General features: G+C 37.2%; 1 protein-coding gene across 2 annotated transcripts in view; it reads right to left on the bottom strand.

Moving 5' to 3' along the window:
* Positions 1 to 15,811, bottom strand: part of RAVER2 (ribonucleoprotein, PTB binding 2) — a 92,140-nt gene that overhangs the window by 12,760 nt on the left and 63,569 nt on the right. The gene's annotated exons all lie outside the window — the stretch shown is intronic.

Here is a 15,811-nt window from a genome sequence, read left to right as displayed (position 1 = left end):
CACACATATATACTTCAGTGGTGTGTGTATATATATATATATGTATATATATATATATACACATATATATATATATAATCAATGGTATATATATTCTTACTTCAATGGTGTGTATGTATATATATACACACACCATTGAAGTAAGAATCAAGTGAGATGTAGGAGATCAGCAAAACACTCCACTGAGCAGCACAAGAATTAGCAGTAAGAAGAGGAAATGAAAATGGACATCATTATCACCCATATGATACTGGGAGCAAACGAAATTTTTCTGATACATTCTATCAAAGATATCTAATTTTTAGTGAAAGGATTGTTGGGTACAATGGGAGGTGATGATAATTAAGATTTTTGAAACAAAGCTCAGTGTTCTAGGAGAAGTAATCTGGATCAGAAAGGGGGGGACCACAAAAGAGGGGGAGAGTATATGTAAAACAGGCAAATACTCTTCCCTCTATTTCATATTCGTAGGTCACAGACACCCATTTCTTTGTGGACAACTATTGAGGTCACTGGGCTGTGTGCTATACAGTTACCTAGAAAAATGAAGTTTGGACTGTGCCCTCTAACAGCTCATATCATAGGGGAAGTAAGAAAAGTACAAAACATACTTCTAAAAGGAGAACACCACCATGCCAAAAGAGAAATAGAGGCAAAGTGCTCAAGCGTTTTCATAGAAGAGAAATTGGGAGAGGAAGGTTTGAGAGGTGAAGTTTCACGGATGACAAGGTATCAGAATTTGGATATGGACATGAGGAGACCGGGAATGACTGTTCTAGGAGAGAGGAAATGCCTGAGCAAGGCAGGTAGTAAGAACTCACGGGCCTGTGATGGGGCAGAGCAGCTGGTCCGTGGAAGAGCGTAGGGGCAAATGAGGTTGGAAAGGCAAGCTGGCCTCAGTCATGGAGGGGCTGGAATGCCAGGCTAAGATTATAAGCAGAATAATCTATTTGATCTTGGAATCTAGAAAAATTAATAAGCAGCTCTATTACAAATATGGTAATCAAAGAGATAGGCACTAGATATATGCATGTGGGCAAACACACAGATTATATGTGACTTAAAACCTTGATTAAAATTTTGCAAGAAAGAAAGTGATATAGTCTGAAAATCTGAAAAAACAATTTGATGGGCATTTATGCACTGGAGACACTAAAGAAAGGTCCTGAGTAGAAGAGAATGTCTACTATTCAGGTGGGGATCAAATTAGCAAAATATCCAAACCATAATACACCTGAAAGACAAACTGACAAAATTTAATTATGATGATAGTCTACACTGTATCACCGACATCGGACCTGTGCAGTAAGCAAAAAAGGAACGATCTCCAGTGAATAGGTGTGAAACCAGAAGCTTGGCTAACTTATGGGACTTGCCTGAAATCACAAGGTTATTAAATGTTAGAGCCATGAATCCAACTCATTTTTTCTCACATTGGTGTCCTTTACATTATTCCAATCTTCCTTATTTTTAAAAATGCATTTTTTTCTTTGCACACAATTACTGTGAGGCCCATTCTGTACTTATGCAATTGCTATTTTATTTTTGCGTTTGAAGAAATATTTTCTTCCTTTAATTAAAGTATTTTTATCTTCACGTAAATGGAGACTAATTTTCTTGTATTTCCATGTGAATTTGGAATATCATGGTTTCACTTTTTGACAGGCAAAGTTGTATATTTAAGATGTGTCTTAAGCTCAATATTTAGGTTCACTTCAGGAACAGAACTTAAGGCTAGTTTTTAAGAGCTCACGGAAGAATTCATGAAAACAGCATCTTGAATATCCCTCAGTGAGATTCCTTTGGGCTTTTTTTTTTTAAGTATTTATTTATTTATTTAGAGAGAGAGCACATGCACAAGTGGGGAAGGAGCAGAGAGAGAGGGGAGGAGAGACAGAAGCCCAAGCAGGCTCTGCACCACCATGCAGAGCCCAATGCGGGGCTCCATCTCGTGAACCACAAGGTCATGACCTGAGGTGAAGTCGGACACTTAATTGACTAACTGAGCCACCCGGGCGTCCCACTTTGGGGCACTTTATAGTGAATCTGATTCAGCTCCTCGGCTACTGGTCCAAATTCACAACGTTTATCACTCACACTCTTCCGAAAGGAATGCAACGACTTAGTGTCCTCTAAATATACAAATTGTTTTTTGGAAAATTCTGCCTCCACTTAGGGCTCCTCAGCCTCACCTTAACCTTTAGCCCCACTTTACTTCTCCAAGTCTTGTCTTATTAGAGAAGTCAGAGGAGATGGAAAGCCGAAAATGAACAACCGCACAGGTTCTTCTAGAATCTGAATCAAACCCTTAATATTCCTTTCTTATGGTTTCAAGTCCAGCTTTTTGGACTTTATACCTAAACAAACATGAATTCATTCCTCTTTTCTGCATTAAGCATAAAATTTTATTTAAGTACAGTTTTTCTCTTTTCCGCAGTTAAAAATGTTTTAAAACCCACTTTCCTTTATTTTCTGACATTCAGGATACAACAATAAAATGTCTCTTCCTTACATATATGCATAGATGTTTTCAATTTTCACATTAATTTTTGCTTCTCAGCTACTTGCGTTTCATCATGAGTAACATTACGTCTTAACTTTGAATTGAACGACTGATCCTCCAAAAGTATCGTAGCACGTTCCAAAAAATAAAAGTAAAATTTCAGTGCCCCACTAGTTTCAGCGTACCAAGTATACAAATTCTATACCTTAGGTTTAAGTATGTTTTTAAAAAAAAAATTTAGTGAGAGTGTGCACGCACGTGTGCGAGAGAAAAGTGAGCGAGCGTGACAGAAAATTGTAAGCAGGCTCCACACTCATCGCAGAGCCTGACATGGGCCTTGATCTCACCACTGTGAGATCACGACCTGAACTGAAATCAAGAGTTGGACAAGTAACCAAGTGAACCACCCAGGCGCCCCTAAGAATGCTTAATAAGCACTCTCAAAATATCAAAATACACACATTAAAATCCTTTGAAAAATTAGACTAACAAGTCAGAGTAGCAATTCAAAACTAGCTTTAAATTGCACACTCATTTTATTGATTTTTTTTAACGTTTAAAAAACTGATTTGGTTTATAAACAAAAGATTTTAAATTAGTGAGGGTAACTAAATCAATTCCAAATTATTGTTTTCCTCTAATTACAGTTTTTAGCAAAAATCATTTTTAAAGTATTTTCTAAATTATTGGCTAGAGTTAATATAATCTGTGATTTCATAATTATTGTTTCAGGTAGACTTAGGTTTTTAAAAACATTCTATATGTTCGTGTTTGTCACGAGATTCCTTTTGTCACAAAAATCTTTTTGGCAGGTCTCCCTGTACTATTTTCCCACTAGGTGGCAGCATTGGGCTCCATGTTAAAGGACTGAACGCCAAGCGGACCTTTTTGTTCATTTTTTAGTTTTATTTCCTATTTCCTCATCACACAGTCTTAGCACACATTCTGTGGTGGATTCCCTGAAACAGGCAATCGGCTTTCTCGCAGGAAACACCCCGGTAACCAAGGGCAACACAAGAGTATAACAGGCAGGTAAATCGTGTTGTCTTAACCTGCGACATACCAGACGGCAAGTGTCCCGTGAAAATCCCAAATCACAATTTTAACAGTCCTATGACACAGCAGAAATAATTCTTATATTATTCTTTACATAATTAAAACTAATTACTAAGTCAAACTGAAAAGATACTTAAGTGAAATTTTGATCTATTTTACCTACTTTAAAAGTGGGGAGGAAGGAATGTCTTGTTTTTGACAGATTTTAGATGTTAGGTATAGGCATTTAATAAAAACTTAATAAATTGGCTCAAAGCCTTTTCCCTTAAGGTAGGCTTCTCCCAACCATCTGACATAGATGTACCTCCCTCAGAACCTGACATTTCAAAATCCATCCATCCATTCAAATTAACAGGATTATATAGCTGACTATCATGATACTATCATTGCCAGTGTTATCATAGATTTTTAAATAACTACATCTATTTTTTATTTAAAATTTTTCAATAAAAGAATTTTTAAGGGCAGCCTGGGTGGTGTAGCCAGTTAAGCATCTGACTCTTGATTTCAGCTCAGGTCATGATCTCATGGTTCAAGGGTTGTTGAAGCCCTGCATCAGGCTCTGCAATGGCAGGGCAGAGCCTGCTTGGGATTCTCTCTACCTCCCTCTCTCTCTCTGCCCCTCCCGGGCTCACATTCATTCTCTCTCTCTCTCTCTCTCCCCCTCCCTCCCTCCCTCAAAATAAATAAATAAAAACTTTAAAAATTTTATTTAAAAACGTTTAAAAAGAATATTTAAGAAGTACACTTTTTGAGAAAATAACTTCAGCTCAATAGCAGTACTCAAATATTATAATCGACTAGAGAAATAGGATGTATAGCCCATTTTAAATTGTTTTCTAATTAGAACTAGATGTGTAATTAACTTGTTTTCTTATCATTACTTTCAGGATCTCTAAAACACTGTGTGAAAATGCCACCCTCTGTTTAGTACAGTTAGGCTTTTTTTTTTTTTAATTTGAGTACATTTGTTGATGTTCACAAGGCTGTGTAGCCATGACCACAATCTAATTCCAGACCATTTTCATCACTCCAAAAGGACACCCTGTACCTGAAAACAGTTACTCCACAACTCCTATTTCCCTGACCCCTAGTAACTGTTTACTTTCTCTAAGAGTTTGCCTATTCTGGGTATTTCATATAAACAGAATCATGTAATATGTGACCTTTCGTATCTGGCTCAGCATAATGATTTCAAGGTTCAGCCGTATAGTGACAAGGATCGGTATTCCATCTCTTTTATAGCTACATAATATTTCATTGTATGGATATGCCACATTTTGTTTATTCACTCATCAACTGATGGACATGTGCGTCATTTCCATTTTGGTTATGATGAATAATGCTGCTATGAAAATTAATGTCCAGGACACCTGGATGGCTCAGTCGGTTAAGCATCCGACTTCAGCTCAGGTCATGATCTGGCAGTTCTCTGGAGTTGGAGCCCCCATGTCAGGTTCTGTGCTGACAGCTCAGAGCCTGGAGCCTGCTTCAGATTCTGTGTCTCCCTCTCTCTCTGCCCCTCCCCTGCTTGCACTCTGTCTCTCAAAATTAAGCATTAAATAAAAAAATGTTAATGTCCAATTTTATATGTGGACATTGTATTTTCAATTCTCTTGGGTATGTGATTCCTAGGTCATATGGTAAGCGTGTTTAACATTTTGAAGAACTGCTAAATTTTTCTAAAACAGCTGCGCCATTTTATACTCCCTCCCGGCAATGTCCGAGAGTACCAATTTCTCCACATCATTGCCAACCCTTTTTATGGTTCATTTTTCTTCATTGTCTTTCTATCGTTTAAGCTGGGTACTCTCAATTGACTTATCTTCCTAACATGTTGGGTTTTTTGCCTGTTCAAATCTGCTATGCATGGTACATTTTTCATTTCAGTTATTGTACTTGAATCTAGAACTTCTGTTTGGTCCTTTCCTAATAATTATTTCCAGTTTTATTGATTTTTTTTTTCAGGAGAGAACACTTAGAGCTTTTTATTGTGCCCTTTTTTTGTTGATATCCATTTGGCCTGGATATTCCATTTAGGCCTATAATACACTGCAGATTAATTTTAGAGTACGGTTTGAGGCAAGGGTCAGGGTTCACGATTTCAAATATGGATAATCAGTTGTTCTAACATTTCTATTCTTCACCTATTGAATTGTTTTGGCATCTCTTTCAAAAATCAGTTTGCCATTTAACCATGGGCATATTCTGTTCTAGTGATCTATTTGCCGGTCATTATGCCAAAACCCCAATGCTCGATAGGACTTTATAGTAAATCTTGAAGTCATATAGAGGAAGTCCTCCAAATTTGTTCTTTCGTAAGACTGTTTGGGTATTTCAGCTCCTTTGCATTTTAATACAAACTTTAAAAATTGGCTTGTCAATTTCTATTTAAGAAAAAGGCTGCTGAAAAACTAGTTGGGGTAACACTGAATCTATAGATAGTCTGGGGAGAACTGATATATTACCAATATTAAGTCTTCCAATTCACTGACATGATATAACTTTCCATTCACAGGCATCTCGTTTAATTTCTCTCAGCAGTGTCTTGTAGTTTTCATTGTTCTTACAAATCTTGTTAATTTATTGCTATGTATTCCATGTCTGATGCTGTTATAAATGGAAATTTAAAAAAAAAACCCTTTATTTTCCAATTGTTTGCTGCTTGTACACAGAAATACAACTAATTTTTGCATTCTGCCCTTCTATCATGTGACTTTGCAAAGTTTGTTAGTTTTATCAGTTGCTTTTCAGATTCTTAAGGGTTTTTCATGCAAAGTCATCATATGCAAAGAGAGACATTTTTACTTTTCCTTCCCATTTCACATTCCTTTTAAATTTTTTTTTTTCAACGTTTATTTATTTTTGGGACAGAGAGAGACAGAGCATGAACGGGGGAGGGGCAGAGAGAGAGGGAGACACAGAATCGGAAACAGGCTCCAGGCTCCGAGCCATCAGCCCAGACAGAGCCTGACGCGGGGCTCGAACTCACGGACCGCGAGATCGTGACCTGGCTGAAGTCGGACGCTTAACCGACTGCGCCACCCAGGCACCCCTCACATTCCTTTTAAAAAACATTGCTGCAGTGATTGAAACTTCCAGCAAAATGTTGAATAGAAGCGGTGAAAGTATATAGTCAAAGTTTGCTCTGGAAACCTCTTTAATTGGAGCTTGTACTCTATTTTAACTATTCTTATCATTCAGTTTAGGTTTCCCGCCTAGCTATTTGTTTTCTATTCATCCTGGGTTTTTTCCCCCCTTTCCTGATATTTTTTGGCTTAATCAAATGTTCTTAGAATTCCATTAAATTATTGACACTTTATGTGTACTGTTTTGTATTTTTTTTTAATGGTTGCTCTATGGGTTATAATGCATTCCATAACTTATCACAGTCTACTCAGTGTTACTGTTCTACTTCATATAAAATGCAATAATCCCACAACTATACTTTCATTCACCCCATACTATACTGTCCTTTGTACAATTACCAAATATGTTGTATCTATGCACATTACAAACCCCACACCACAATGTTATAGTTTTGCTTTTAAATAGAGAAAATATATAGTATTTTATTTACCCACATATTACAGTTGTTTTAACACGGTCGTTCTCAATAAGGAGCAATCTAAGGGGTAGAAGAAAGATACTGCTAAATATCTTCCAATGCACAGGATAGTCTCCCCACCCTCTACCCAGCCCAGAATGTCAACAATACCAAGGCTGAGAAACTGTGCCTTAGGAATAATGTGCGTTGTTTTTATCTAGTTGCTTTCAAGATGCTCTCTTTATAACTTTGGTTTTCATCATATTAACTAATGTGTCTAGGTAAGTTGTTCTTTTTATTTATCCTGCTTTGCAGGGGAGATGTCTGAGCCTGTTAGGTCTGTAGGGTTTTTACACCCAATTTAGAATATTTTTACTAACACTTTTTCAAATATTTCATGTGGCGTGACCTGTCTTCTTCTGGAACACCAATTACACTTATTTTAGACTACTTGATATTGTCCCTCCGGTCTTGAGGATCTGTTCACTGATTTTCATTCTCATTTCTGTTTTTCAGATTATTTTTTTGTCTTTATGTTAATCATAACTTTTTTCCTCTTTTCTCCAATATTTTGCTAAGCCCATCCACTGTATTTTTGTTTCCAGATACTATACTTTTCGATTGTAGAGTTGCTATACTTCTTTTTTAGTGTATATTTCTTGCTGAAAATCCCCACCTATTCACTATGACTTTATTTTCCTTAAGTTCTTGAACATATAATCGCTGCTTTAAATAAGACCTTATCTACTAAGACCAACATCTGGGTCATCTTGGGGTCAGTTTCTATTAGTTTTCTTCTTTTTAAAAACATTTTTTAATGTTTATTTTTGAGAGAGAGGGACAGACAGAGCCGGAGTAGGGGAGGGACAGAGAGAGGGGAAGACATAGAATCCCAGGCAGGCTACAGGCCCTGAGGTATCAGCACAGAGCCCGACGCGGGGCTATAACTCATGAAATGTGAGATCGTGACCTGAGCCAAAGTCAGACACACAACTGACTGAGCCACCCAGGTGCCCCGAATTACTTTTCTTCTTAATTGTGGGTCACATTTCTTGTTTCTTCAGTTATCTAGTAATGTTTATTTACTGAACATTATACATGGTACATCATAATGACTATACATGTGTAATCTTCCTCTGGTGATTACTGATTTTTTTTTTTATAAGAAGGAGATAACTTTGCTGAACTCAAACTCCAAAACTCTGTCTCTTCTGTGCAGGGGAGGAATCGAATCTGTTCTCAGTTCTTATCTTCTAGCTATTGTTTTCCACCAGGACCTGGAATCTCCCTTACAAACATATTTCAGAGGGTCAATTAAGTGTTATTTCACCTGAGTTTACACAGAGATTTTGAGGCTCCTTCCTAAGCAACCCCTTTTTCAGCGACCTCATGCTTACTTTTCAGCCTTGCTAATGGTTCTGAACTCGGTGCTCGGACCCCACCAGCCAGTAAATGCATGGACCACAGGTGGTGTTAGGCAAACAGCCACACAAAGACAGATCTCATCCAGTGCTGTTTCTATCTTTCAAGGACTAATTCCCCTTCGGGTTCTGCTTGCTTTTGATCATGTCCCAAGCCTTTGGATAGTTGTTTTTCTTTCATATTTAGTCCAGTTTTAATAATGGTTATCTGCAGGAGAAATAATGTGATACAGGCAACTTCACCAATATTGGAATACGAGTTAAGGATTATTATATCCATCTGGACCTCGACCCATCCATCTCTCCTAATTCTTATGCATAGCAGCTAACACAAAAGAAACAAACAAACAAAAAACGTTTTTATGAGACCCTACTTCCATGCCCGAAGAAACTTGTTCATGGTATAATGAAAATAACGTGGACTCTGTTATCACAGAAATTGTCTGCTAACTGCATGAACTTACAAAGATTAACTTCTTTTCCACTTGTATTAGGGAGGCAGTCTCACAGTGTTGTCGGAAAAGGTTAAATGCTCACATCACAAAGCATACAGCGAGTGTTAAAAACAAAACAAAAAAAATGTTGGTTTCTTTTCCTTAGACCTCTCCCTACATTCCAGCAATGGAAATAAAAGGAATTCCTAAAACACGACCACTTTTTTTTCTAGTTACTTCATTCCATAAGTAACATCTAATCGAGTTCACAAAGATGAAAACACAAGACTGAGAACAAAACTCACTTGATGAACAAACACAAGGCAGAAACAGAGACTGTTGAAAGGGACGATGAATCTTAATCCAGGGAAGATTCCCACATCCACGGTGTCTCTGCATAAGCAAGTATGGAGGCAGGAGGAAGACTGGTGATGTAAAAGGCATCTTTATCACAGAATTTCTCCACGAGTGAATAGAGAAGTGTCTTTCTGAGGCTATGAGAAGTATACAATGAACCACAGTAATCTAATAAGCAAAACTGCTATTGAAAAAAAAAAGAACAAATTTCAAAAGTGAAATGAATGCAAAGGTAAGGAAAAAAATTAACTTGAAAAAATTAAATCATATATGTCAGCTGGGCAGAAGGTGGAGTAGGTCAACCCTACAATTGCCTTGTTCTATGGATACAAGTACCTAACACTCCTCTCAGTGTAAGTAACCTAGAAAATGACCCAAAGACCAGCAGAACAAACTCCACAACTAAAGGCAGGCAAGAGGCTATAATGAAGAAGGCAGGAAGGGTGATGACATGGTCTGAGAGTGAAACAGACCATGGTGTCCATGGTGGGGAGGGAGCCAGTGGTACAGAAAAGAGTGGAAAACAGATTTTCACACTGGGGAGCTCATGAATGGGGAGGACAAATCTCCACAATATTTGCTTTTGAACGTGAGAGGGGCCAAATTTTGTGAGTTCTTAAAACCAGCAGGACTTAAAGGCTGGAATTTTAAAAAACAGCAGGCTGAGCTCTGGGAGAGCCTGAATGGCAGTAGGAAGCAGAGCCCCCAACCTTAAAGAAACAGCACAATAAACAGCTTGTGCAGATACAGGGTAGACCAGCAGTTTGAAAACGCGGGGGTAGATAGGAAGGAATGGGATTTGCTCATCTCAGAACATGGCCTGGAGACACAGGGATCACAGGGAGACTCCTCCAGGAACAATGGAGCTGCCAGGCACCACTGCCCTCCCTACCGCACAGCATAAACAACGGCCATCTGTGGGAACCCGCATGGCACCAACTCTCCTTACCTAACTTGCTTACTCCGAGCCCCCAGCCCCAGTCTTCAGCAGATCTGCCCTTCCCAGTCATACATGCCCTAGGCTTGGCACTGTGAACCCGTCTCCGAGAAGACCAGATCACATCTCCTGTACCTTTTGTGAGACCTCAGTTCTGGCAGTAACAGGGGCAGGTCTCATTTAGCAAGCAGACTGTTGCACACCTTGCTAGAGAGCCTCTGCAGACAACTGGACTGAAGGAAAATCAGGCCAAGACTCAACAGAACGGTACATGCAACACACACAGGAGACACTGAAGTGCCAGGCCCTGGGTGACAGGGGATACTGCCCTGTGGGATACTAGAGGATCTATTCTTCATAAAGCTATTATCATTAAGAGCATGAAAAGTAGCTGACTTTCCTAACACACAGAAACAGACAAAGGAAGTCAGAGAAAATGAGGAGACAGAAACACATTCCAAAAGACGGGCGAAGCCACAGCAAGAGACAAAAGTGAAAGGAGAGAAGTAATATGCCTACCATAAAGACACTCCCTGAACTGGAGAAAAGTGTAGACGACATCAGTGAGACACAACACAGAGATTAAAAAAAAAAAAAAAAAAAAATCAGAGATCAAGAACACAATAAAATTTACTTAAAAACACACTTGATGGAATGAGCTTGATGAAACAGAGGAACAAATTAATAACTTGGAAGACAGAGAAATGGAAAGTAACCAAACTGAGCAAAGGAAAGAAATTATGCAAATTGAGAATAGTCTTAGGGAACTGATTTCATCAAGCATAATAACATTCATATTATAGGGATCTCAGAAGAAGAAAGAAATAAGAGGGCAAAAAAATTATTTAAGGAAATAATCTGGGAAAGTAAGTAGACATCCAGATCAGGAGGCACAGAGAGACCCCTCTAAAACTCAACTCAAGGAGGTCCATACCAAGACACATAGTAATTAAAATGGCAAAAAGTAGCAAAAAAGAAAAAGTTTTAAAAGCAGCAAGAGAAGACAATTATACACGAGAGAAACCCCATAAGGTTATCAGGATTTTTCAGTAGAAACTTTGCAGGCCAGAAGGGAATGGCATGATATACTGAAAGTGCTGAAAGAAAAAAACATGCAACCAAGAACACTCTATCCAGCAAGGTTATCATTCTGAATAGAAGGAGCGTAAAGAGTTTCTCAGACAACAAAAACTAAAGGAGTTCATGACCCCTAAACCAGTCCTGCAAGAAATATTAAAGAGGACTCTTTGAGTGGAAAGGAAGACCATGAGTGAGAGTATGAAAAGTAAACACAAAAGCAGTAAAAATAAAAATATTTCTGTAAAAATCAGTCAATGGACGCATAAAGTAAAATGATGTAAAATATGACATCATATACCTAAAATATTGGGGGAGAGGAGTAAAGAATGGGTTTAAACTTAAACAACCTATATGCCAACAAACTGGACAACTTAGAAGAAACAGATAAATTCCTAGAAACAAATAACCTATCAAAACTAGGGCGGAGGAAAAACAGAAAACTTGAACTGACCAATCACCAGCAATGAAACTGAATCAGAAATCAAAAAAATTTCCCCAAACCAAAACTCCAGGACAAGATGGTTTCACAGGCAAATTCTACCAAACATTTAAAAAAGAGTTAATACCCACTCTTCTCAAACTGTTCCAAAAAAAATAGAAGAGGAAGGAAAATTTCAAAATTCTATGAGGCCAGTATCACCCTGATACCAAAACCAGATACAGACACACACCCCTGTCACCACCACACACAAAGAGAAGTACAGGCCAAGATCTCTCATGAATATAGATGCAAAAATCCTCAATACTCTACAATCAAGTGGAATTTTTTCCCCCAGGACACAAGAATGGTTCAATATTCACAAAACAATCAACATGATACATCACATCAGTAAGAGAAAGGATAAAAATTGTGTGATCATTTCAAAAGGTGCAGAAAAAGCATTTGACAAAGTATGATGTTCACTCATGATAAAACCTCTCTGCAAAGTACGTCTAGAGGAAACATATATCAACATAATAAAGGCCTTATTTGAAAAACTCACAGTGAACATTATACTCTGTGGGGAAAAACTGAGAGCTTTTCCCTTAAGGTCAGGAACAAGACAAGGATGTCCACTCTCACCACTTTTATTCAACACAGTACTGCAAGTCCTAGGCACAGCATTTAGACAACCTAAAGAAATAAAAGACATCTAAATTGGTAAAGAAGAAATAAAATTCAGTATTTGTAGATGACACAATACCATCCATAGAAAACCCTAAAGACTCCACCAAAAAAACCACTAGAAGTGATAAATGAATTCAGTAAAGCCACAAGATCTAGAATCAATGTACAAAAGTCTGTTGCATTCCTATACACTAATAATAAAAATACAATCTTGAGGCGCCTGTGTGGCTCAGTTGGTTGAGCATCCGACTCTTGATTTCAGCTCAGGTCATGTTCTCAGGGTTCATGAGATGGAGCCTCATGAGGGGCTCTGTGCTGACAATGTGGAGCCTGACTGGGATTCTTTCTCCTTCTCTCTGCCCCTTGCCCATTTGTGCTGTCGCTCTCAAAATAAAGCATAAAAAAAATAAAAATACAATCCCATTTATAATTTTACCAAATACATTAAATATGTAGGAATAAACTTAACCAAAGGGATAAAAGACCTATACTCTGAAAACTACAAAACATTGATGAAAGAAATTCAAGATGATGCAAAGAAATGACAAGACATTGATGCTCATGAATTGGAAAAACCAACATTATTAAAATGTCTACGCTACCCAAAGCAATCTACAGATTTAATGCAATCCCTATTAAAGTACCAACAGCATTTTTTACAGAACTAGAAAAAACAATCCTAAAATTTGAATGGAACCACAAAGGATCTCAAGTAGCCAAAGCAATCTTGAAAAAGAAAAAATAAAACTGGAGGTGTCACAATTCCAGATTTCAAGTTATATTACAAAGTGGTAGTAATTAAAACAGAATACTACTGGCATAAAAACAGATACATAGATCAGTGGAATAGAACAGAAAGCCCAGAAATAAATCCACAATCACATGGTCAATTAATCTTCAACAAAGGAAGAATCAATATCCAATGTGAAAAAGACTGTCTCTTCAACCAGTGGTGCTGGAGTAACTGGAGAGCAACATGCAGAAGAATAAAAGTGAACCACTTTCTTTCACCATACACAAAAATAAACCAAAAATGGATTAAAGACCTAAATGTGAGGACTGAAACCATAAAAATCCTTGAAGAGAGCATAGGCAGCAATCTCTCGGACACTGGCCATAGCATCACTTTTCTAGAGGTCTCCTGAGGCAAGGGAAATAAAAGCAAAAATAAACTACTGGGACTACATCAAAATAAAAAGCTTCTGCACAGCAAAAGGAACCATCAATGAGAATAAAAGGCAATCTACTGAATGGGAGAAGATACTTGGCAAATGACATATCTGATAAAGGGTTAGTATCCAAAATATACAACTCAACACCCAAAAAAATGAACAATCCATTTAAAAAATGGGCAGAAGACACAAATAGATATTTCTCCAAAGAAGACACATAGATGGCCAAAAGACACATGAAAAGATGCTCAACATCACTCATCATCAGGGAAATGCAAATCAAAACTATAATGAGATATTACCTCATACCTGTCAGAATGGCTAAAATAAAAAATTTTAAAAACAAGTGTTGGCAAGGATTGGGAGAAAAAGGAACCTTCTTGCACTGTTGATGAGAATGCAAACTGGTGCAGTCACTTTGGAAGACAGGATCAAAATTCTTCAAAATATTAAAAATAGAACTACTATGGGGCGCCTGGGTGGCTCAGTTGGTTAAGCATCCGACTTCGGCTCAGTTCATGATCTTGCAGTTTGTGAGTTTGAGCCCCGCATCGGGCTCTGCGCTGACAGCTCGGAGCTTAGAGCCTGCTTCAGATTCTGTGTCTCCTTTTCTCTCCGCCCCTGCTCTGCTCATGCTCTATCTCTCAATAATAAATAAAGGTTAAAAAAAAATTTTTTTTTAAAATAGAACTACTGTATGATCCAGGAATAGTAGCGTTGGGCATTTATCCAAAAAATACAAAAACATTAATTCAAAAGGATACCTGCACCCCTATGTTTATTGCAGAATTACTTACAATAGCCAATATATGGAAGCAGCCCAAGTGTCCGCTGATGAATGGACAAAGATGTGGTATATATTTGTAATGCAATGTTACTCAGCCATAAAAAAAAAAAAAAAAGAAAAAAAAATCTTGCCATTTGCAACAACATAGGTGGAGCTAGAGAGTATTATGCTGAGCAACAGAAATCAAAGAAAGACAAATACCATATGATCTCACTCATATTTGGAATTTAAGAAACAAAACAAACAAGCAAAGGGAAAATAGAGACAAACCAAGAAACAGACTCAAAATGATGGTTACAGAGAGGAGGTGGTAGGGGAAATGGGGGAAGGGATTAAAGAGTACATGTATCATGATAAGATTAAGTGATAAAAAAAAGTTACATAGAAATTAAATCATACATGTTTAAATTTTTAAAAGTTTATTGTGCTTCCTCCTGTTTATAAAGTGAATTTTGTTCCTTGTAAAGAAGATAAAATTGTATAGGACTATATAAATTTTAAAAATTAACAAGAGATGATGAAACATTTACCATGAACTTACATGGTGTTTTTACATGATTTTTAATACTTGCATTGTATATCTGGGATAAATATGACATGATTTGTTTACGTAGTCTTATAAATTGTTGGAAATTTAGGCTGTTTTTAATTTACAGAACTATAAACTATTTATAAATGATTTCACACATCTCTGATAATTTCCTTGGCTTTTATCACCTGTAAGTATAATTAACATACAATTAATGTCCCTATCTCAATTACTACTGAAAATATTAATAAAGGAACAAAAATGGAATCTTAAGAAACATATAAGAGAACGCTTTCCAAGTTGTATCTGTATTAATTCATGATTACTATTCCTTAGATATAGGTCTGTTGCCACCTACTTATATCATCTTTCAATCTGTTTTCTCCATCTTTTCCACGGGTAGGTAAGAGACTTTATTATACAGTATTTGAATATTCAACTGCACCATTTTTACAGAAACTATTACACTTGTGTTTCTAATATCCTATCATTAAAGCATAATGAGGCATCAGTTGTTCCAAGTGAATTCACACAGTGTTTCTTTCCTAAGGTTTTAGAGACAGATGAAACAAACACAGTTGCTCCAAGGAAATCAAAGTGGAAGCATTGCTCACACAGGACAGAGCTGAGAAGCTGATAGGCTGAGAAATTAGAAAGAATCAGAATGGTTAATTATAAGACTCTCATGATTATATAATCCTATACTGCTAACATATACACTCTCTGCTTAAGCCACTGAAAATAACCTGAAGGAGAAAAGGCCAAAGTAAAATTGACTTATTTAAATAATAGCACAATATACCTTTTGAATATAATACTTTTTATGTTATTGATTGATTGGTTTAAATGTCAGAATAATGCCTGCAATAATGATCATGTT

This window comes from Felis catus, chromosome C1, assembly GCF_018350175.1.
Source record: "Felis catus isolate Fca126 chromosome C1, F.catus_Fca126_mat1.0, whole genome shotgun sequence".
NCBI lineage: Eukaryota > Metazoa > Chordata > Mammalia > Carnivora > Felidae > Felis > Felis catus.
Note: the sequence above shows the minus strand (reverse complement) of the source record. Positions and strands in the feature narration are given on the sequence as shown.